The sequence below is a fragment of the Pezoporus flaviventris genome, unplaced genomic scaffold (assembly GCF_033815535.1).
Source record: "Pezoporus flaviventris isolate CSIRO_AGI_PZ_B2104156 unplaced genomic scaffold, CSIRO_AGI_Pfla_v1 ptg000006l, whole genome shotgun sequence".
Taxonomy (NCBI): Eukaryota; Metazoa; Chordata; class Aves; order Psittaciformes; family Psittacidae; genus Pezoporus; species Pezoporus flaviventris.
Window position 1 is genome coordinate 15,456,262 of NW_026892554.1, and position 24,923 is coordinate 15,481,184.

Consider the following 24,923-nt stretch of genomic DNA (forward strand, 5'->3'; position numbering starts at 1 on the left):
ACAAACCCATACCAGCTAAATAAACTGTTGACAGCTGCCAATTTTGTTTGTTGGCCACTGGTGAAAATATACCTAACCAGCAGAATACCCCCAGGGTGGGGGAGCAACATGTCAGGGTATTTTTTTGCAGACAGACAAGATGTACTGCCCACATGTTCAAAAAGCTTCCTGAAAAGTTTTCTATCTTTGAACATCCCACTGAGCACATACCAGTAGTAAAAAAAAGCAAGGGTTCTGAGTCTAAGACTTTATTGTCTTACTGCTTCCAAAAGCTTGTAAGAAACAACTAATGAAAACCTGTTTGGTCAAGGTCAATTTAACAAGTCATACAAATGTGGTTGCTACTGAATCCAATCTGTCTTTGGGTTAAGAACTGCTGCGGATCAGAACGTCAGGTATTCCGAGGTGAGGAACATCCTGATGGATGTGCACTCTGCCAAGCCAACATGCCTACCTTCTCTTCTAGAGTGCTGAGAAGCAGGACACACTACGTCAGACTTACTGTTATGCTACAGCATAGTCAGACAGGATTATTTCAGCACACACCAGGCAGTTTCCTGGCACTGTGTATAAACCTACCATCACATTTACTCCATCTCTGAAGTATTTGTGACTGGCAATTAAAATCGGACTGCTGTCTGCTGCTGGTGTCCGCATCTGGTTGGTTAATATGCAGACTGAAAGCTGCTACGGTTTATAAGTTTATACATGAGCACATCGAATGTCATCGCCCTGTGGATGGGTAGGTGGCAACTTTCATCAGAGCCCTGAGTGTTGTGGTTATAGAGTAACAGTTATCAGCCATCTAGTTTTAGTCCTGTAAGAAGGATCAGAATATACTTTCTCTTGAGTAAAACTGATTTCCTAGCCTAACCTAATGATTCTAAAGTATCAGTTAATCGTAAAAGACTGAACAGAATCTACATGTTACAATCAATCTAACCATGAGGTAACCAAACAGGATCTTAACAGAACTACAGCCACAAATGAAGGCCTTTCACTACTGCCTTTTTTTTTCTTTTTTTTTCATTGCTTCTGCTGCTTAAAAGAAAACCTTAAAGTTTATGTAACATTTATTTGTGCTATTAAGTAATTTGCAGATGATGGCAGAGAGAGAGAGAGCAAAAAACAATCTCTTGCACTCCAATGACCACATTCAAGACTGCAATTTATTAACAGAACATGAAAGTGCTTGAGTACAAAACATAGCATCAGTGTCATATTTATACCCTCAATGTAAAGATATCACTAGTAAATTACTGGGTTTTCAGAGCTGCACTGACTTGTCCCTGTAATACAACTATACAGGAATAGCAGCTTAAACTCCAAGACAATTTGAATTATCTGTATATTTTTGACCTTAAAAAAAACCTCAAACCAAAACCCAATATAAATTTAACAGCCACAACATGATATAATGCTACTTTGGAATATACATACATGGAATAACATCCATAGATGTCTTCCTCTTAACTAAACAATTCAGGATATAACCCAGCCTCAGTGCCTGTAAAAGGCAGAGAAATCTTTCTACTGAGTCCAGAAGTCTGGGATCAGGACCCTATTCAGTCCAACAAACCTTACAGTTATCATTTATGTATTATTCTGGTTCATGGCAGTCATGCAAAGAATTAAGAATAAGCCAAATATTAAATAGTTGTATTAAAATGGTTTTAAGCTTAGAAACAAAAAATCTGCATCCCAGAGCAAGATACATGCACAACATCCCTCAGACAATATTATCTTACCTCTCTGTACACATGGATTACCTACAGCTGTGAAACATTTCCATAACAACTTTTTTACTGTACAAGAACTCCTGTTCAAGACTACTTTTGCTGACACTGCACATTCGTTACTCCCTGTCCTTCTTCCAGTTTCTGACCAAGTGAAACCTAATTAGCAGACTATTTTGATCAGAAGAAATATTACAGAACCAGTAGTCAGCTGGTCAGAGGTAGAAGCCTTCTCGTCCCTTCTATCTAACTCAGAGAACACGCACTGCCCTCCCTACATGTACATACAAAAAAAGTCTGCTACCCAAAGATGTAAATAAACATTTGAAAAATACTCTGAAAAATGTAGGCAGAGAAAACTAGTATGGCTCCTGTTGCTAAAAATTTACCAGAATTCAAAGCTTTCCAGTAGTTTTTCAGTTGCAGTAATATGCCAGGGTTTTTAGTATGCCAGCTGCTAAATAGGATGGGGATAACAACCTTCTTGAAATTTTGAAGCAATCTCTGTGGGTTGAATGGGGTAGAAGTGAAAACTCCTATGGCCAGCACAGCTCTTAGCCCTAGCACTCTGTAGCCTGTCTTTTCAAAAAGCTCACTGTTGGTCTGCATCTTTTAATGGATTGTTCTGTGCATCCAACAGAATGCAACCTGTAATGAATGGCACTGCAGAGATCTAAAGAATCCAACCTCAGTTCTGAAAGACTGGATTCATGCCCACTAAATACAGTAATAAAAGCCCATTATTTTCTCATGCATTTTCCCTAGTGCCCTGTAAAATGTCCTATCTCCCTGCAGCAATACAAAACCTGCAAATTCTTGCATCTCCCAACATTGGTTTATAATCTTTTAATAGTAAACCTATATCAGTGAAGATGACAGGAGATTTATCCCAATATTATATACAAAACACAGCTCCATTTTGCAGCTTCTGCAACTTCAGACTCTTCTGCCCTTGCTTGGAAGGCCCCAAGAATAATGGTATCATGACTTTAACAGCTGCCAGAGTAATAACAGCCACAAAAGATGTTTTCTCAGAGCTAAAAACATCAGAACTTTTTTGGATAAAACCAGAGCACTTTCTGAACTGCAGTATTTGTCACCTTTGATACATACACCTAATTTAGACATTTGGGTCTAATTTATTCTCCAGTTCTTTGAGATACCTGAGATGATGTTAGCATGTAGTGTGCCTGGTCAAAGAGCTTTCATTACTGACAACTTTCATAAGGGTCCTTCACCTCCAGTGAGGGTGGTGAGTGTTTTCTCTTGAAAAGAGTTAGTATGGAAACTTCAATTGCCTTTCTGTAATGCCATGAACTGCATAATTGGCTTTGGAAAAATTACCTGTGTTAAGAGAACATCTGAGGTTACAAGTATTCCATATTACTTTTCTCTAGGCAGTGGCAGCATTGATTTACCCATTCACTTGACAAAAAGCAAAACCCTTTAAGAAAGAAACTCTTCCTTATGTTACCTGACACACACACACCTATGCCCCCAAGTATATTTTTTCATTTTAACTCTGGTAGCATGAGTGAATGCGACAGATTATAGAACAAAAGTGTAACTATTATTACAGGATTTTTTAATTTTTATACTTTCCTCTAGCCAAAACGACGAAATCCCAGAGTAGCTAGAACTGGTATCTATAGCTAGAATTGATATGTGATACCAGACCAATGCTAGAAAAGCAGATGCACTTACAGAAGCTGGTGAAGTGAGATCTATTTTTCATTACAAGATTAGTTCAAAGGAAACTAAGGCTGCAAATTTTCAATTTCCACACTGCAGAGGACTCAGTCCTCTGTGACAGTGCAGAGCACAAACTCTTGCTGAGTCAGCAAGATACAGAAGATGTGTGAGTATGGAAATGCTGGTGGCAAAGTGAGTCATACTGCCATTTGATACCAGCCAATAATCTGCAAGGAGGAGGAAAAGCGAAGGCAGAACTCTTGTGAAGACAAAACTCTACAGGTAAGATGTTCAACATTTTCTCCAAGAGCTGTTCCTCTTTGCCTATCCAGCTAAGTAGACTGTCAACACAAAACACTCCACCATAGTGCATTTGGAAAGCTTTCTGCACATTTTTTCTTTTTTAATAAATGGAAATATGCACATATGACCATGCCACAAAAAGGCTATTTTCTATATAAGGTGTGAGAAAATTTTGTTTACCTGTAATTCACTGGCTGACTGACCATAGAGTCTAAGGCAAGAAGCAGAGCTGAGGCAATTGCTGAGGTGAGTAGCTCGAGAGAGGACGCCTTCAACACCGGAGCGGGGGGGAGATCAGCGTCCAGGAGCCCCAACTCGGAGAGACAAGAGCCACCGAGGGAGCCTCAAGTCCTCGACAGGACCTGCCCAGGAGCCGGCAGCTCAGCTGACGAGAGCGAGCAGCTGACTCACAGGAGGTGGAGCCAAAAATAGCGGCACCAGCCCTGACTGATTAAAAACCTGCCCCAGGGAGCGCGACGAACAGAGCGGGTCGAGGCAGTTTGCTCGGGCAGGCGAGCGGGGTGGTGAGCACTCGTTGTATGAGCAGGGCCCATACCCGTTGTATGTCCGGGAGCTCTGCTCTGGTTGCCCCGGCGGTGGCCAGAGGAGGCACCCAGACAGAGCAGATGAGAGGGGAGGCTGCAGCGCAGAGCTCGGAGTGCAGAGAGTGCCTGCACTGGCCTGGTGAAGGAACTGCGCACAATGGGCAGGGCTGCACTCGGCGCTCCCTGGTGGAGGTCCGCCTGCAGCAGGGGCTGAGCTGCGGGATGCTGTCAATAGGCTGCGAGATGTCAGGGAAGCTGAGAGGAAGCAGGAATGTTTGCTCCAGGCCCAAACTGTGCAGGGGTCTCGAGCTTCCCCTCTAGCTCATGGAGGAAAAAAGGAGGCCGTTAACCCGGGAAGCTGGGAATTAGTGACAAAAAAAAAACAAACAACAAAAAAAGGAGGAAAAGGACAATCAAAAGCAAGGGGCTTCCCCCTAAATCTGTTGTCCTCACGCAGAACCGCTTTGCTGTCCTACAGGGGGCTAATGAGGAAGCGCACTCGAGCCAGAAACAGCTGGCTGATGCACTGCTAAAGAAGATCTCTGCTGGTGCTGCCAGGAAAAAGCGGCGGGTGGTAGTAGTAGGGGACTCTACACTGAAAGGGGCAGAAGCACTCATCTGTCGGCCTGACCCCGTCTCAAGGGAGGTGTGGCCTACCGGGGGCATGGATCAGGGATGTGGCAGAGAGGCTGTCTGCCCTAGTAAGTCCCAGGGACTATTGCCCACTTCTGGTGATACATGTAGGTGCTAGGGATATAGATGGTAGTAGACTGGGGAACATAAAGAGGGACTACAGAGCCCTGGGAGAGGTGGTTAGGGGCTCTGGAGCTCAGGTGGTCTTTTCATCAATTCTCCAGGGTACAGGGGAGGACCTAAAAAAAGCTAGGAGGATTAGCCAGGTTAATAAATGGTTAAAAGGCTGGTGTCATAGTCAGGGGTTTGGGTGTCTTGAACATGGGACCCAAGTTTGTAGGCCAGGTCTAGTGGGGGCTGGTGGAGCTGGTTCTGATAAAGAAGGGAAAGAGCAGTTTTGGTAGGAGGCTTGCCAGACTGGTCAAGAAGGCTTTAAACTAGATGTGTTGGGGGAGGGGGGCATCATTCCATTCCAACACACCCAGTCAGTTGCCAGAACCTATAATAAATGCCTGGAGCAATGTAGAGATATCCCAGCCGCTCCAGCCAATGAGCCGGCTTCATTTGGAGCTCGGCTCAGATGCCTCTATGCAAATGCCCATAGCATGGGGAACAAACAAGATGAATTAGAGATGTGGGCACGTCTACGGGAGTATGATATAACAGGCATCGCAGAAACATGGTGGGATGGCTCCTATGACTGGAGTGTTGGAATGGAAGGTTACAGGCTCTTTAGGAAGGACAGGCCTGGCAGGCGGGCAGGGGGAGTTGCCCTTTACGTTAGGGATAGGCTGGAGAGTATGCAACTCTGTCTGGGGACAGGTGAGCAGTCCACAGAGAGTTTGTGGGTCAGGGTTAAAGGGAATATAACTATGGGGGACATTACTGTGGGCATCTGTTACAGACCGCCTGATCAAGGAGAACCTGCGGATGAAGCACTCCATAGACAGATAGGAAAAGCCTCACACTCGCAGACCCTTGTTCTCATGGGTGACTTCAACCACCCTGACATCTGTTGGAAGGACGGTACGGCCCGGCACAAGCAATCCAGGAGGTTCCTCGATTGTGTAGAAGACAACTTCCTTCTGCAAGTAATAGAGGAGCCGACAAGGAGAGGTGCCGTGCTTGACCTCGTGCTCACCAACAGGGAAGGGCTCGTTGGAAATGTGACGCTCCAGGGCAGCCTTGGATGCAGCGATCATGAGATGCTCGAATTTGAGATCCTCAGGACAGTGAGAAGAGCGTGCAGCAAGCTCACTGCCCTGGACTTCAAAAGAGCAGACTTTGGCCTCTTCAGGAACCTGCTACGGAAGGTTCCATGGGATACAGCCCTAGAGGGCAGGGGGGCCCGACACTGTTGGTTGATATTCAAGGATCACCTGATGCAAGCTCAGGAGTGTTGCATCCCAACCAGAAGGAAGTGCAGCAGGAGGGCCAGGAGACCTCCTTGGATGGATAAGGAGCTCCTGAGGAAAATTCAAATGAAAAAATAAGTGGAAGCAAGGACAGGCGGCCTGGGAAGAGTACAGGGATGTTGTCCAGGAAGCTAGGGACCAGGTTAGGAAAGCTAAGGCCCGGTTAGAATTAAACTTGGCTAGGGATATTAAGGATAACAGGAAGGGATTCTACAGGTACCTAGCAAATAAAAAACAGACTAGGGAGAATGTAGGCCCCCTCAGGAAGCTCTCGGGAGAACTGGCTACACAGGATTTGGAGAAGGCTGAGGTTCTGAATGACTTCTTTGTCTCGGTCTTCACTGGCAAAGGCTCTGACCAAACCACCCAAGTCTTGGAAGGCAGATGCAGGGACTGTGAGAATGAAGGCCTTGGGCCCACTGTAGGAGAGGATCTGGTTCGAGACCATCTTAAAATCTGAATGTGCACAAGTCCATGGGACCTGATGAAATCCATCCGCAGGTCCTGAAGGAGCTGGTGAACAAAGCTGCTAAGCCACTGGCCATCATATTTGAAAAATCGTGGCAGTCAGGTGAAGTTCCCGATGACTGGAAAAAGGGAAATATAACCCCCATTTTCAAGAAAGGGGAAAATGGATGACCCGGGGAATTACAGACCAGTCAGTCTCACCTCTGTGCCTGGCAAAATCTTGGAGCAGATTCTCCTGGAAGGCAAGCTAAGGCACATGAAAATCAACGAGGTGCTTGGTGACAGCCAGCATGGCTTCACTAAGGGGAAATCCTGCCTGACCAATTGGGTGGCCTTCTATGATGGGGCTACGGAACTGATGGACAGGGGTAGAGCAGTTGATGTCATCTACCTGGACTTGTGTAAAGCACTCGACACTGTCCCACACGACATCCTTGTCTCTGAATTGGAGAGACATCAATTTGATGGGTGGACCACTTGGTGGATAAAGAACTGGCTGGATGGTTGCACACAAAGAGTTGTGGTCAATGGCTCAATGTCCAGCTGGGGACCAGTAACGAGTGGTGTCCCTCAGGGATCAGTGTTGGGACCTGTCTTGTTTAACATCTTCATCACCAACATGGACAGTGGGATTGAGTGCGCCCTCAGCAAGTTTGCCGATGACCCCAAGCTGTGTGGTTCGGTTGATACCCTGGAGGGAAGGAATGCCATCCAGAGGGACCTTGACATGCTTGTGATGTGGGCTGATGCCAACCTCATGAAGTTTAACGATGACAAGTGCAAGGTCCTACACCTGGGTCGGAGCAATCCCAGGCACAGCTGCAGGTTGGGCAGAGAAGAGATTCAGAGCAGCCCTGCGGAGAAGGACTTGGGGGTGTTCATTGATGAGAAAATGAACATGAGCTGGCAGTGCGCACTTGCAGCCCAGAAAGCCAACTGTATCCTGGGCTGCATCAAAAGGAGCGTGACCAGCAGGAGATGATCCTGCCCCTTTACTCTGCTCTTGTGAGACCTCACCTGGAGCACTGTGTGCAGTTCTGGTGTCCTCAACATAAAAAGGACATGGAACTGTTGGAACAAATCCAGAGAAGGGTGACGAGGATGATCAGGGTACTGGAGCACCTCCCCTATGAAGACAGGCTGAGAAAGTTGGGGCTGTTCAGCCTGGAGAAGAGAAGGCTGTGTGGTGACCTCATAGCAGCCTTCCAGTATCTGAAGGGGGCCTAAAAGGATGCTGGGGAGGGACTCTTCATTAGAGACTGTAGTGATAGGACAAGGGGTAATGGGTTCAAACTTAAACAGGGAAAGTTCAGATTGGATATAAGGAGGAAATTCTTTCCTGTTAGGGTGGTGAGGCACTGGAATGGGCTGCCCAGAGAAGTGAATGCTCCATCCCTGGCAGTGTTCAAGGCCAGGTTGGACGAGGCCTTGGGTGATGTGGTTTAGTGTGAGGTGTTCCTGCCCATGGCAGGGGGGTTGGAACTTGATGATCTTAAGGTCCTTTCCAACCCTAACTATTCTATGATTCTATGTATACAGTGACAAAACATTGTAAATCCAGTTCAGCACGGAACTGATTCCTTCCACATCACAGAGCATCGGAAGGGAACATCTCATGCTGTCTAATAAGCACCCTAACCTTAGCCCAAAACTTAAGGCAAAATCTGGACACTGTACCATGCATTATCACAATTGACTACAAGTTCCTTTGTGCTCTTACAAATTTTAATATACTATTTTTAAAAGGGGAAGTTATCTGTAATTAAAGGGTTTACCTGAAAGTAAAAAGGGATGACTGCTTACTAAAATAACTAATTCTGAGTCCATAAGAAGCCTTATCTTTCTTAACCTTATAGTCTAAACTGTTAGTGCTTCTCATTTTAATATTTAGTTCATTATTTTGCTAGATGTAAGAAAAACAGCAAATGCGTGTAGTTTAAAAGAAATGTGGAGGTGATTGCTCATTTGTGCCATTGAACCGGGATCTTCCTTCCAGTCTCATTGGTGATACTTCAGTTCCCAAGTTTTGAAATGAGGCTGAGATAGTTTTTATTCCAACCCCATGGTTTGGGTTGGAAGGGACCTTAAAGCTCATCCAGTTCCAACCCCCCTGCTATGGGCAGGGACACCTTCCACTAGACTGGGCTTCTCAAAGCCCTGTCAACCCAGCCTTGAACACTGCCAGGGATGGGGCAGCCACAGCTTCTCTGGAAAACCTGTGCCAGCACCTCACCATCCTCACAGGGAAGAATTTTTTCCTAATGTCTAATCTAAATCTCCCCCTTTCAGTTTAAAGCCATTCCTCCTTGCCCTATCACTACATGCTCTTGTCAAAAGTATCTGAAGGGGGCCTATAGGGATGCTGGGGAGGGACTCTTCATTAGAGACTGTAGTGATAGGACAAGGGGTAACGGGTTCAAACTTAAACAGGGGAAGTTTAGATTGGATATAAGGAGGAAATTCTTTCGTGTTAGGGTGCTGAGGCACTGGAATGGGTTGCCCAGGGAGGTTGTGAATGCTCCATCCCTGGCAGTGTTCAAGGCCAGGTTGGACGAGGCCTTGGGTGATGTGGTTTAGTGTGAGGTGTTCCTGCCCATGGCAGGGGGGTTGGAACTAGATGATCTTAAGGTCCTTTCCAACCCTAACTATTCTATGATTCTATTCTATGATTCTATGAAATTGAACTATTTGTCTGCTACTTTATACTGCCTAAATACTGAACAAAGTCTTTCTCCCCCTCTTTTTTTTTGTTCATTTTGTTCATTTTTTGTCTAAACTGTACAAGTTTTAAGCTGTGTTTCTATGTGCGCTTTTTTTATTCCAGAAGATGGTATGGTAAACAAGCACCATCTTTCCTACATTCAAAATACATAGCATTTGACACCTATTTGAAATGCAAGACCTTCTCCCTCAGCTTTGTCCTGCTACATTTCCACCTTGCTTCTCACTTGATCCAGTGAGAGGATTGCCCCATGAAAACAAGCACAGCATTGTTCCAGAAAAAATACCTGAAAGTATCAGAGGGACTTTTTGGGTTTTATCCTCAATATTTGTTTTGGGTATTGCCCATATGACTGTGTCCTAGACTCATTAAGTTACTCTTCCATGTATTACTGAAAAGCTTGCCTAGCTTGCACAGCAAACTGACAGAGCACTGATTCTGCAAAGGCAATAAACCAGTATCAAGGAAGATGTCCTGCTGGAGGGTATGGTTAGGGAACAAATGCATTACAAACCTGAGCAACATTTGCATTCAGTCTGTAAAGAATTTGGGGACGAAATATGTCCTGCCCTCCCTTACAGTCCTGCACTGAGCACAGACAAGCTCTTTTTCATAGGTGATAGCGATTCTGGCATACATTCTCTTCCTTGTGTGACTTCAAAGCAACTGATGGCCTTATATGGCCTAACACGATTGGTACTTACAGATCTGGAAGAAACCCACAAATGGTTCCTGGTGATATTTATAAGCTCCTGATATTTTCTGCATGAATTACTGGCAACTACATTTTAAATGGCAACTGCTGGGCTATCAAACCTCCTACTTTCTCTCTAGAAAAACACTTTTAACCTCTGATGAGGATAGCCTAATAAAATATACTATGTGTACTGATAAAAACAGAGTGCTTAAATCACCGCACAAAAGAAAGGAACTGAGTCTGACTTCATAGAAGGCTCCTGTAACTCTCAGCACACTGTTTACAGGAAGAGTGAGTAGGAGTGCTCCTGCTTCCAGAGAAGAGGTACCGTGTAATACATTTAGCAGAGATCAATTACTGACTGGCTTCCAGATGTTACTGCATTATAAATAGTTATCTTTGTGATACTATTTTTTTACATAAGCTAAATTGACATATGCCTAAACAGAAATTTACTCAAAAAAAAAATATGTTAGGGAAACCAGGTGATTTCATCAGGAAAGAATGGATGCAGGCTGGGGGTATTCTGAAATACCTCAGAGTGAAAATACAGACTGTGCATTAAAAAATGATGTAAGTGAACCATTTCTGTGTGGAACACCATACAGTGCATGCCAGAGAAACATCACACGGGTGGAACAGTATCACACAAGTACAATACTATTAATGTGAAAACATCCATGAAACATGTATGTGAAATATTAACATCAAGAAGATATTTCAAACATGTAAAACAGAATTTTTTCCAACATCAGAATTATAGCATAGAAAAGTTTCTACTATGGGTATACAATTTTTTGGGGGACATTAACTATTACTTTACTATTCTGCTTAAAATTCTGCCTGCACCTACAGTTGCATTATCCATTTTTATGACTCACAGTGCCAGCAGTCCTTACTGAAGCAGTAGTACTGAAGCAACTGAAATGGTAGGTTCAGCTTTCAGCTCTCAGAAAAGAACCAAATAAGCAGCTTATAACAAGACATGCCTGGAGCTAGTGTGTGGAAGTTATGAAGGAAGTTAAAAGAAAGTCTGGGAAAGTACATGAATTTCAAATTAAACAACAGACTAAACACTATGGTATGACCCAATCTGCTCCCATAATTTTACTTTTCCTTATTTTATCATTGCAGGAATTTGCATATGACTTAACTGAGTCTTATTATTGTATCTAGTCTTGTGCCTTCCAAGAAAACATCAGGGTCCTCTACTAACAAGGCAAACCTTCAACTGTGAAAGAAATGTAGAGCAGGATTAAAATGCCAGTATAGGTCTTTGACAAAAACTTAATCACAGCACCTCAAACATTAAGACTGAAAGATACCAGCAGGTAAGAGAAACAATGTTTTTGGGTAGGTTGTCAAGCTTACTATGAAACCCCTTGTCCTCAAGCAACCAACCCTCCCACCCCAATAATTGCCTCAAATCAACAAGACAGTGATGAATAATTTAGCTTCTGAAGTTGACAGGTCTTCAAAAAAAGCCACTATTATTCTGACTACAGTCCTGTTTGTTTCATTGTTGTCTTAATGACAGTTTTCTGTTCTGGCAATATAACAGTTGGTTAAATGGTACCTACCTATGCGACCTGGCAACTTAAAACCTACCATGGTTCCTCAAATAAAAAAATAAAGTAAACATTTCTGAGGTACAAATCTATACACATAAAGTTAACAAAAGTTTACATTATGTTGAACAAACTGTATATATTGCAAACTTTCAGCATACTCCTCCTGTATCCATGCCTATAGTATTTGCTGCACAGTAATATATGGATTTTGTAATTAGTGAAATGTGAAATTCCCTGGATATAAAACTCATCTCCTTACAAAATATGTGTCCTTTTAAGTTCAAATTTATCAGCTTATAAGCACGGAATGCTTACAGTTTAACACAACTTTCCATCCTGTGTCCATTAAAGAATTCAGAATTTATTCCAAAACTCAGTGAAACCCCTGTATCTGTCTATAGACTTCAACTTCATTAGTTTTCTGGAAAGTTCTGCTTCTGAAGCTTTCCAGGCAATTCGAAAAGAAGGGATATACAGTTACTTCAAGTATCTCAGTTTAAAACTGCTTTGACAGTAAAAGTCTTAAGCTTGGAAGTGATCTGCACTCAAGCACACCCAGAAGTAAGGTAATGATGCAGGATTTTAATTCCTTTAAAACCATTATTATTTTGTACATGGAGAAATAAATTAGAAAGAGACTTACATGGTCATTCCTTTGAAGAATCAATATTACACAGTGGTCTGTAAACCTGTAAATACAGCTCTGAAATGCATTCAGTTCACTTTATAGTTCACTATTTACTGGCTATAGCTACACACATGCATTTTTCCATTAAAAAGGCAATGTTTTATCATATTTTCAGTATCACAATATCATCACAGGAACTTTCTAGACAAAATAATTACCTTCTTTCAAACCCTTTACTGGGTTTGAAGGAGTATAAAAGTAGCATTATCTTGAGATGCTTTTGAAATTTATTTTTAGCAGATATTCTCTGAAGCCACTATGAAGCTATTGCTAACCTCATCCTGTCTTCCGAAAGAGTATTTCCCTGGAAAATTGCATAATCTTGAATACCAGATGAAAAAAGCAAGTAGAAGTCTTTGGAGGGAATCAGTTCTGATACTATTCTAATTAAAATTTTTGCGAGCAGATGAAAATGTACAGTGACTCTAAACTGACAGACCCACTTTGAAGAAGGAAGTTAGCTCAAAGATGAAGAATAACACATTGGTAAAAGGATTATAGGGCATAAGACAGAACAAACTGCCTTAGGGTTATAATATTCACTATGGCCTTGAGATTAGATTTCCTAAAGCCATTAATATTGAAGACTCCCACTGAGTCTGATGGAGTTTGGATCCATCTCTGTGAAAGAAAAGGCAACTTCTTACACAATAACTTCATTCTAAGTATGGACAATGGTTCAAATCATGGGAGCCATTTGAAAGAATGCAAAAGTTGGCTCACAATGTCTGTTCATGCAGCAGTTGCCATGGAGAACATGAACAAGAAAGTATGTAGTTTGATCAGATTTTTATGTCTGGTAGGCAGTAATAAAAAATAATTCAATTGCATCTAATGTAGAGATCCTACGAATGACTAAACATACACTTAATGCTTTCCTTTGCCATCTTCCCATTACACATGTGTTCAGAGCTTGGGTGTCATCTTCCCTTTTCTCACACTTTTCTTTCCGTCAGTCTTCCAAGACAGGGTTAATAATCCTGATAATATTCCTGAGAAGTCTGACCAAAGAGTACTGCATTTAAACTTGATTTCTAAACTAAGGTACTGGAAGAAGGAAACAACGAACAATAGATCCCCATATACTAACCAGAAACATTCAACAGTTAAAGCAATTACAGTGACCGTCAGGATTAGTTTTTGAGAAACTCAGCAAGGAATGAGAAATGGAATTATATAAAGACTTGTTTATTGCAACAGAAGGCAAAGGCCAAACTGTTGGTATTTCTGCCTCCCTAACATCCCTTAGGGGGTGGTAGTAGCGGAAATCAGACCTGTCTGCCTTATAATGAACCAACTGTTGTTGATCAGAAGAGTAAGATTTCATCTACTATATGGATGAATATGAAAAACAAAAATTAAATTTGAAAAACCAGGTCTCGTAGTTCAGGAGGTAAAAATCACAGAACAAACCAATAAATGAATGCTCCTACAATGTAACCCCTACTCACAGCATCAAGTTATCATTTGTTTCGTTTGGGTAATACTGAAATTGATTGGAACTGAGTGTAGGATGTGCTCATGAGAATAAAGTGTTTGTAAACAGAAGATTTTATTTCATTATACAGCTGTTAGGCCTGGAACACTGGACAGATTCCAATCTGCATAATTACATTCTGTCTACCTAGATTCTCTGTGCAGCCTTAATTGGAAATGATGTTTTTCTTTTTCTCCTCTCCTATGTTATGGTTCCACAATGTAAGTGTTTTCACTTAAATGAAATTATTTTTTATACTCACAGAAAGGACAAACGGGGATGCAAGGATAAAACAGAGATGTTACAAATGTAAAAGTGACAGAAAACTTTCCAAGTGGTCATTATAAGGATCTTTTAAACTCTTTGGTGAAGAAAAACAAGAAAAAGTGTGCTATTCTTGGTATGCCTGAAAGCAGTTAAGATCCTTCCCCCATTTTCTGAAGAGATATCAAGTATCTCCAAAAATCTTATTCTTTTTCTTCCTGAGTGCTAAAGCAACTTAGCCTCCCATACTACTACTGAAGAATCCACACAGTTTATTCTTAATGATCTCTAGATTGTATACGATAATTAATTGTATTAAATTTAAAAATCACACAGAAAACCTAATCAATCTTGTTCTTACTAAGTAATGAATTACTTACTAAATATTTATACTTAGGTAAAACTAGCAATAGAATGATCTTTGAATTAGCTAAGTGTCTTCCCCTTCTCACTCGCTTCAACCTGAAACAGATGGCAAAAGCACCGGTTTACTTTGCAGCAGTTACACAAGGAGGCTGAAAAGTGTTCTCACTGACTAGCACTGATTTTCAATAATTTTTCTTCTCTAGTTGAAAAGAAGACATACAAAAGAAATTCCTGATTTCCTGGCAAGAGGCTGCAGGAGTGTATCTGCATACTCAATCCCTGAGATCCCTGACTCCACCTAAGACTAAAGCTCAGAAAGAGAAATTGCAGTACACTTGCTGTCAGATAATGCATATCTTTGTACGCCTTAGAGCACACAGCAGTGTCAGCTGCAATTTACTCATTTATTACAAACCATCAAAAGTGAAGCAACAAATTTCCCACACATCATAAAGTTGAATGTTTTAACTGTCTTAAGTCATTGATGTATCTCTGCATGTGTATGTGTATATATGTACAAAAGAATACATGAATAGCTAAAAACATGCCATTGATGCCATTGTTAAATAGTTATAAAAGCTGGAATAGATGTAACTGATGTTAAGCATAAGAATTTTAAAATGTGTCTAATTTAACTTCCATGCTACAATGTAACTAAAAAGCAATAAGAAGCTTTCTTCACTTAGCATTCAAATATCTTCATAAAACAGTCTGATATGAGTTCCTTTCTTAAATTATGTTAAGGAGCTGATTTATAAGCAAGGCCTGGCATTTCATCCTACAAGGGTAGTTAAATTCTACATAATTCTCACTGAGACTAACCAGATACGAGTACAAGGACTTTTCTGTTTACAGAGCAAAACAGCTTGGTCTGACTGCAGGCTACAAAATCTGCTACTGGTTACACTGATCAATGGAAGAAAGTAAAGAAACTTAATGATATAGAAAGAAATCAGAAAAGTAAAATACAGTGTATTTCAGCTTCAATCTGGTTTCTCACCTTTAAAAAAAAAATGTTCAAGGCCAAGAGGCTCAGCAAATGCAAAAGTTCAAGAATAAATTAATCACATTAAACATAGAATCCCAACACTTCCTTGACTGATTTAGACCATAGGTATTCCAATATACTCCCAATTCTTTGTAAACATGTCAGAATAAAAAAACTAAATAATGAAACTATAAATACCAGTGTTTCATTCGACTCAGTATGGTTTCCAGCAGCACACGATGGTAATGCCTCACAAACATGAATGCATTCATATTTGCAACTTCATGATCTCATCACTGCACTTCTGGGAATATCATTGCACCATCAAAACATGATTAAAGGCAGCCAGACTATGAATTCTTCCTTACACAGAATGTCTGCCATCATTCACTACCACTAAGAGGTCAGAAGAAAGATTTTGCCAGCATTTATGAAAATGAAGCTGGCCTTGACCAAGATGATTAATAACTCTCTTTGAAATGGTGGGAAAAGGCAGCAAACATTCCACAAGGTTCTCTTCAGTCTTTTTGGCTAGAGAGAATGTCATTAGGACATAGGAACCCAAGGAAGTACTTTGCAATAAGTGAATGGGGGGGGGGGGGGAAGAAAAGCCAAAGGATATTCAGGATCCAGTGAAGGTGGTAGGAAAGAGCAGGGCACAGACAGCAGCTCACCATCCCAGTCTAACAGACCTGTTGAGCCAGATGGCAACTGCAAATAGAGTTTCGAAGAACTTCAGAGAGAAAATAAAATTCCATTGCAGCTGAAAGTATGTTTACAGAAAACTAGTGTGAAGTCCAAAGGGCCAGTGTAAGGTATTGTTTGCATGAGAAAAATGACCTTTGTTGCAGTAGCTATTCAGCATTTCAATCCGCTTTGTTCTATTTTTAGGCTCCTCTGAAAGCTCCCGCTCTTTGGCAATCCTCCTATATGGGAGGTGGCCTCCTACTTACCCTACTAAATTGAAAAAGCTGATAAAGAATAAATAACACAAAGCATATTTAAATGACAGCGAAGGGTATAAACTTCGAGCTTAATTATGCAGCAGAGCGAACAAATCTAGATCAGTGCTGGCTTCATTAGCAGCAATATTGGCATACTGCTACTCTAGATGTAGCCACTGTGAGCACATTAAGGGTCTGCGTCTGCTGTCACAGTCATCTGCTCAGAATGGCTTCATTTCACAAAATATAATCCCAGTACATCCAAAGAGAAGAGAGAACTCTTAGGATTGAATTCTGTAACAGAAGGAAGAGCACTGACGTAAAAGAGTTCCTTTGCTTTTAAACATCAAAAGGCCACTACAGTGTTTAGAGGATGCCATTAAGTCTGTTATTATGGAGACCACCAAATCATTCTGAATTATATTAAAAGTCTTTTAACTATCTTTCAACTTCCAAAGTCTCCACTCCTCATATCTAACTGATGATTCAGCTCTCCATAATTTTTGTATTTTCATGTCTTTCTTGAATCTATCGCTATCTAAAGAATAGGATGACAAGTAAGGCAATCCTGCATTTCTAATACAGTTTCATCAGAATAAGCAGCTCAAGTAGAAATGACAGTTACGTAACCTGTAATTACTATTTCTGTTGTTCTAGTCAGTGTAATGACATTGACAACTAATAAAACTAAAAGAGATTTTAATATCCAATTTCAGGTGTCTGATCCTACACCTGTAAGATGTCCTTGCTATCAGCTGCTAGACAGTTAGCCTTGTAGCACTAGCTTAGCTGCCGTAGATGCAGCCCAGATTACTTGAAGAGTATAATGGACTTGCTGTGGAGTATATTGAAGTTCATGCTGAACGAGTGCAAATTTTCCACCTTCCTCTATCAGTAAGAGACTGTTTGCAGTTTTTAAACAGCCTCACTACTTCCTGCCCCAGATGAAGCTCAAAACAAGCACTAGCGATGATAAAAAACAAACATATGGCATTCAAGCAGGAAGCAAACCTCTCAAACTTGTTCTCCAGTGCTGCTAGTGTCTGGCTAAGTGGTTTTGGATGCACAGCTGCAACTCCCAGGTGTTTTCAGACTCCATCTTCCCTGATTATACCATATATACTGCAGTACAAGTATTGTGTTCTAGTATTAGCTTACACAAGCACCATGTTCAATGGGACACAGTCATAGCCAGCATGTCTAGGTGTTACCATCATGCAAGTAACTAAAATCAGCAAGAATATAGCACTAAAAGTTGCATGCCTGTACCAGGCCTTTGAAGGCATGTTTCTTCCTAATACGCCAATCCAGCCAGCTGAGTGAGCTGACGTTTAATCCATCCTGCCTCTGGTTCAGTAACTCTAGCAAATATAAAGATTATTTTAAGGAATACTGGGAAATAAAATTATCCAGTTCTTCTCTAGAACACACGTTTCTTGCATTTCCCTAGGCAAAGTATCCAGAAAAGGATGGGCTAATGCACAGTGTCAATACTTGCAACATTTGAGTTGCAGAGCTCTGTCATGTTTCATTTGGTTTGCTATTGGAAAAGCAACCACCTCCACCTATGCAAGATAAAAATGAAAAGGAATTTGATATCACGTTAGAAAGGATTCAATTCAGTTTGATACAATTTGGTATCAGAACTGCAAACCACAATCTACAAAGCTGCAAATGAAGAGAAATTCACTTTAAAGGTTCTTCGTTTACAACAGATTTCAAGCAGCTAAGCTCTCCAAGACAGCCTCCTGCTTACTAGAAATTAATCTGGATATATGGATCCAAGATCATCATGTTCTTTTAATGACCTGAACCCACCAAATATTAATCATCATACAAAGGAATACAGGCTGCTGCTGTAATTAATGACATACTTTGATCAGCATGGGGTCCCATACAGTTACCAAGGAGCTTAAACTTGTTTACAAGATTACATTAATACAAAACACAACTTCTCAGCTACATTGTCCCTGAAACACTGTAGTGTCACTTCCCCTCCCATCCCTGCATTAATGTATCAATTTCCAAATGCTGCATTTACAAGCTAGAAAGGATAATTAAAGTTGCTGCTTACAAAGCCTCTTAAGTCTCCATATCATCTTTTCTCTGTGCTGGAGATCAAATGGGATCCTCTCCCCCTAGGTAACTAGGCTACAGAAAGGACTGATTCTTTGAATAGGGACAGAATAAACACATTGGTAATAGCAGTTTTGTCTGACTTGTGACTGCAGGGCACTGCTGCCTGTGAGGGTGTGGAAAGCAGAGGACTTTGTATTTAGCTCTAACAGCTTCTTCTACTCTAAATAATTTTACTTCAAACACTGGAAATTTGTTCTGGTGTTTAATGAGATGCAATGGAATTTGGATATCTCATTTTAATAAGCAATTTTTTAAAGCATACCTGTGTCTAGGGATTTGATAGAAACCATTTTGATTCTGAATTTACAGTTCCCTGATTGTTGACTCATTACATGTCATTAATAAGAAAATAAATTACTTTGATACTGATTTGATTTAAACCATATAAATTCAAGTTGCTCCCCTGTGATGAGTATCTGTGTAACATCTATTTCTGAGTAGCACTTGATGCTTTCAGATTAATCATCAACAAAAATAAGTCAGGAATTTCGACTAGGAAGTGAAAAACCTCAGAATTAAACATACAGGTATAATAAGACTGGATTTTGGTTGATGAGTATGGGACCTGAGCTTGCAAGAAACAATTAGATACTTTTACAGTGAAATTATTTTGTGACCTTGAATGAAGTGGAAGTTTATCATTTGTGCTAATCAGAATTTTGCTTAGTTTATGCACTACAAAATCCAGAAAAATGGGTTATACTTTTGTGTTGGGGGCAAGCTCCAGAACACCTGCAATACATTGATGACATTATTGTGTGGGGCGATACAGCGGAAGAAGTCTTTGAGAAAGGGAGGAAAATAATCCAAATCCTGCTGAAAGCCGGTTTTGCCATAAAACGGAGTAAGGTCAAGGGACCTGCACAGGAGATACAATTTTTGGGAATAAAATGGCAAGATGGACGTAGACAGATCCCCACAGATGTGATCAACAAGATAACAGCAATGTCTCCACCAACTAATAAGAAAGAAACGCAAGCTTTCTTGGGTGCAGTGGGGTTCTGGAGAATGCACATCCCAAATTACAGTTCGATTGTAAGCCCTCTCTATCATGTGACCCGGAAGAAGAATGATTTTAAATGGGGCCCTGAGCAGCAACAAGCCTTTGAGCAAATTAAACGCGAGATAGTTCATGCAGTAGCCCTTGGACCAGTCCGAACCGGACCAGATGTAAAAAATGTGCTGTACACTGCAGCTGGGGAGAACGGTCCTACCTGGAGCCTCTGGCAGAAAGCTCCAGGGGAGACTCGAGGTCGACCCCTCGGCTTTTGGAGTCGGGGATACAAAGGATCTGAGGCCAGCTATACCCCAACTGAGAAAGAGATACTGGCAGCCTATGAAGGGGTTCGAGCTGCTTCGGAAGTGATTGGCACTGAAGCACAGCTCCTCCTGGCACCCCGGCTGCCCGTGCTGGGCTGGATGTTCAAAGGCAGGGTCTCCTCTACACATCATGCAACTGATGCTACATGGAGTAAATGGGCTGCACTAATTACACAATGAACTCGAATAGGAAATCCCAGTCGTCCAGGCATTCTAGAAGTCATCATGGACTGGCCAGAGGGCAAAGATTTCGGAATGTCACCAGAGGAGGAGGTGGTGCGTGCTGAAGGAGAGGGTGAATCGAGTCAATTTGCCGAGGTGAAAGCCATCCAGCTGGCCCTGGACATTGCTGAACGAGAAAAGTGGCCAGTACTTTATCTCTATACTGACTCATGGATGGTGGCAAATGCCCTGTGGGGGTGGTTGAAGCAATGGAAGCAGAGCAACTGGCAACGCAGAGGTAAACCCATCTGGGCTGCTGCACTGTGGAAAGATATTGCTGCCCGGGTGCAGAACCTGGTGGTGAAGGTACGTCATGTAGATGCCCATGTACCCAAGAGTCGGGCCACTGAGGAACACCAGAACAACCAACAAGTGGATAAAGCGGCTAAGATTGAAGTGGCTCAGATGGACTTAGATTGGCAACATAAAGGTGAATTATTTTTGGCCCGGTGGGCCCATGACACTTCAGGCCATCAAGGCAGAGATGCAACATATAGATGGGCCCGTGACCGAGGGGTGGACTTAACAATGGACACTATTGCCCAGGTTATTCATGAGTGTGAAACATGTGCTGCAATTAAACAAGCCAAGCGGTTAAAGCCTCTTTGGTATGGAGGACGATGGTTGAAGTATAAATATGGGGAGGCCTGGCAGATTGACTATATCACACTGCCACCAACCCGCCAAGGCAAGCGCCATGTGCTTACCATGGTGGAAGCAACCACCGGGTGGCTGGAAACATACGCTGTGCCCCATGCCACTGCCCGGAACACCATCCTGGGCCTTGAGAAACAGATTTTGTGGCGACACGGCACCCCAGAGAGAATTGAGTCAGACAATGGGACTCATTTCCGGAATAACCTTATAGATATTTGGGCCAAAGAGCATGGCATTGAGTGGGTATATCACATCCCCTACCATGCACCAGCCTCTGGGAAAATCGAACGGTACAATGGGCTGTTAAAAACTACACTGAGAGCGATGGGTGGGGGAACTTTCAAGCATTGGGATACACATTTACCAAAGGCCACCTGGTTGGTCAACACCAGAGGATCTGCCAACAGGGCCGGCCCAGCCCAGTCAGAACTTTTACATATTGTAGAGGGGGACAAAGTTCCCGTGGTGCATATGAAGAATTTGCTGGGGAAGACAGTCTGGGTTATTCCTGCTTCAGGTAAAGGCAAACCCACTCGTGGGATTGCTTTTGCTCAGGGACCTGGATATACTTGGTGGGTAATGCGGGAAGATGGGGAAGTCCGATGTATACCTCAAGGGGATTTGATTTTAGGGGAAAACAGCCAGTGAACTCAATTGTATGCTGTTGCCTGCTGTGTAATGCTTTTATAGCCCATCAACTAGATGTCTCCAGGTCACCAGCGACTGGCCCTGACTTCCCTCCAGCCATCATCCCAACAGAGAATGAACTTGGAACATCATGGACCGAATGGACTCGGCAGCATTATAGGGATTGGTCCATGCACTAAGAAAATGATTTTTTTTCCTCTTGGTCTGTATGTATATGGATGTATATATGTGGGAGAGCGATGGTGTATTGAAAATGTGGGATCTGAGCACGACGTGAATGGTATGGAATAAGGGGTGGATAATGTCCTGGGTTCAGCAGTAGCAGTCATGTTTTTTTTTCCTTTGTGTTAGCTGGTGCAGTGCTGTGTTTTGACTTCTAGTTTTGAGAACAGCGTTGGTGAAGCCGATGTTTTCGGTTGTTGCTAAGTGATGTTTACCCTGACCAAGGACTCTGTGAGGCTCATGCTCTGCCAGGGAGGAGGGGAAGCTGTGAGGAAGCAGAGACGGGGCGCCTGACCCGGGCTAGCCGGGGAGGTATTCCATACCACAGCACGTCATGCCCGGGGTGGGGGGTAACTGGGAGTTACCCGGAAGGACAGGAGCTTCCGGGTGGAACTCGTTTTCTTGGCCGGTGGTATCGTATTCTCTTCCCTTGTTATTTTCCCTTATCATTGTTTTAGCTGATAGTAGCAGTGGTGATTTGTTGCTGGACTGTTCTTGTCTCAACCCGTAGGAGTTGCACTCTCTCGATCCTCCTCCCCGTTCCTCCGGGAGCGGGGAAGGGGAGAGCCCCGGTGCAGGGAGGGGGGGGGGAGACGAACACGGACCTTGATTGTTGTCAGCTTGGCACCACTCACTGGGAGTGAGTGAACAAGTTACCTGACTGGGTTTAAACCACGACAATGTCCTATTATGAAATCCATGTTTGCTAATTCTTGTCTGCAAATGGCAGCTGTACGCCACAGAGGCTGCTGAGTCAGCAGAAGCCCTAATGTAAGAACATCCAGGTTTCCTGTCCTAGAAAGGCTCTTTGGTTGATCCAAGATTCAGGAATTAAATACTAAGGGAAGAATTCTATGATTCTAATTTACATGTGAGAAAGTCAGTAAGTTCACAAATGTTTAGCAGTTTCCAAAATCTGTTCCTAACTCCTAAGTGAGTTTAGTGCCATCGGCAAACTTGCTGAGGGTGCAGCCATCTCACCATCCATGTCACCAACAAAGATGTTGAACAGGATCAGTCCCAACAGCAACCCCTAAGGGACACCACTCATTACCCGTCTCCAGCTGGACGTTGAGCCTTTGACCACAACACTTTGCATGCTGCCATACAGCCAATTCTTTATCCACTAAGTGGTCCATCCATATATCTCCAGTTTAGAGATAAGGATGTCATGCAGGACAGCGTCAAATGCTTATTCCTCACTATTATATTCCTCACTATTACTCTGGAAAGCAAGTATCTGGTCTGAATTTCTGCCAGATAATTTTAAAATTGGCTGTTTGTGAACAGCAGATAATTTTAATTAACTCTCAGTACCGAATGAAGCTGAATTCTTCACTACTTGCACTTTTCTAAATAGGTCTGCACTAACAGCCTCAGAACCAAGAAGTGTGATGAGAAATCTGGTATCAGCTGCTTGAAGAGCGGAAAAAGCTACTTAATATTCTGGTGCTTCTGCCGTTTGATCTCATCCTCAGTGAACTGCAGGAATGACAAAATATTAATTATGGACATATACTGCTTCATTATTTATGCTTCAACCAAAAGGTAGCGTTTAAGAAACGAACCCCTCATGCTTAATTCTCTGTCATCTTTTTGCTAATTATCACAGCAAGAGGGATGAACATTTAAATCAAAAGAGCTGACTCCTACCGTTTCTAGCATCTCAAACATATGTTCTGCTTGTAAGCTCTACTTAAAGCAGTTATAAAGGTCATATTTGCATAAACTCACACTCCTAACACTGAAATGTTTTATTATTTTAATTCCAATGCCAATCTCTCATCTGGATTTAACTTCATTCTAAATGAAGGCTGTACCTCCTCTCAATGGAGAAATCTTTCTAACATCCTTCTCTGTAGAAGTATCTAACCAGGATACCTTGCTCTGCACAGAATGGTTGAATCCATACACCCATATTTGGGGAGGTGCATATCATTCACCAGCTAGTGCAGTTACTTGGAAGTTGCAATGGAGGGCTGAGCTTCTTCAGTGAATGCTCAATAGGGGGACTGACTCATCAAGCCCTTGGAGGACACAGTCTGTACTGTTCTATAGGATGCTGTGGAGACCAGCTTCACAACACAGACCAGTGAAACATCCTCAATCTATATACACATTCCTCCATCCATAAACTGCCTACACCTGGGGACAAGGACTGCGTGCACTGATGGAACAATCAAGTGAATATAGCTATTGATTCAGACCATAAAGATACCGAATCTGTCTGGAAATGGATACAAATATTTGTACAGACACTGATGACATGGATGTAGCTCTTTTCCTAACAATTACTTTAAAGTTCCTTACATCAAATTTCCCCCCTCCTTTTTGCGAGCTAAAGTAACAGGCCACAACTTTAGAGATGAATGACAAAGGCACACACAGTATGGCATAATTCATCCCATAATATTAACTCAATTTTTTAGGGAACAAGAAAGCATCAAAACAATGTACTAGCAACATGCCAAGAAGATCAGCAGCATTACATCATTTTAGCACAACTGCAGTACCTCCTAACTGGTCATTAATTCACAGTTGAAACATTAATGCTTTTGTTCCCCACTGCTGTAAAATGCAATAAAAAAGATTTTGTTTCTTTTCTTCCCTCTTATAAATATTCTCTCTTTTTGAATCAAATGATCTAATGATACCCTTACAGGGACATTTTGTGAAAAAGGTCTGTTTTGTTCACAGCTTCTGAAAAGGCAAATAGGGAACAAAGTTTTTGTGCTTTTTTTTTCTTTTCCCCTTGGTCAAGTTAAAACAATCATTGCTATCACTTTGTACAGTGCTGTAGCTTCTCTGTGTTAAATCGCTTCCAAACAGCTGTTAGAGATCTGATGAAATAATGCACTTGGTTACTGAAGTATACTGTTTATACTGCAGTAACTATAAAGACAATTAGTTCCACAAGTGGCTATTCTGCCTCTGCACCACTTGTAAGGAAATGGCAGAAAGACTTCATGGCTAACGCTTTCAGGAAACATACCACCTACAATGGGCTATCTCAGTCTAAGACAGAGTTCATGAAGTCTCCTCCCAACGTACAGCACGCCACAGAACTAAAACAAACAAAACCCCGCATTACTTTTTCGAGACAGCATCTACCTGGGAAAGCACAGATGAAGATTAAAACAAAATTAGCTCCTTCTAACCAGTCAAGCACAAAGAAACCCCATGATACAGTCAGCCCTGCCGAATGT

The 24,923-nt window shown here is 42.1% G+C and overlaps 1 protein-coding gene across 1 annotated transcript in view; it reads right to left on the reverse strand.

Annotated features, from left to right (window-relative positions):
• MYO1E (myosin IE) overlaps nucleotides 1-24,923 on the reverse strand; it is a 192,009-nt gene that overhangs the window by 161,377 nt on the left and 5,709 nt on the right. The window lies entirely within an intron of this gene.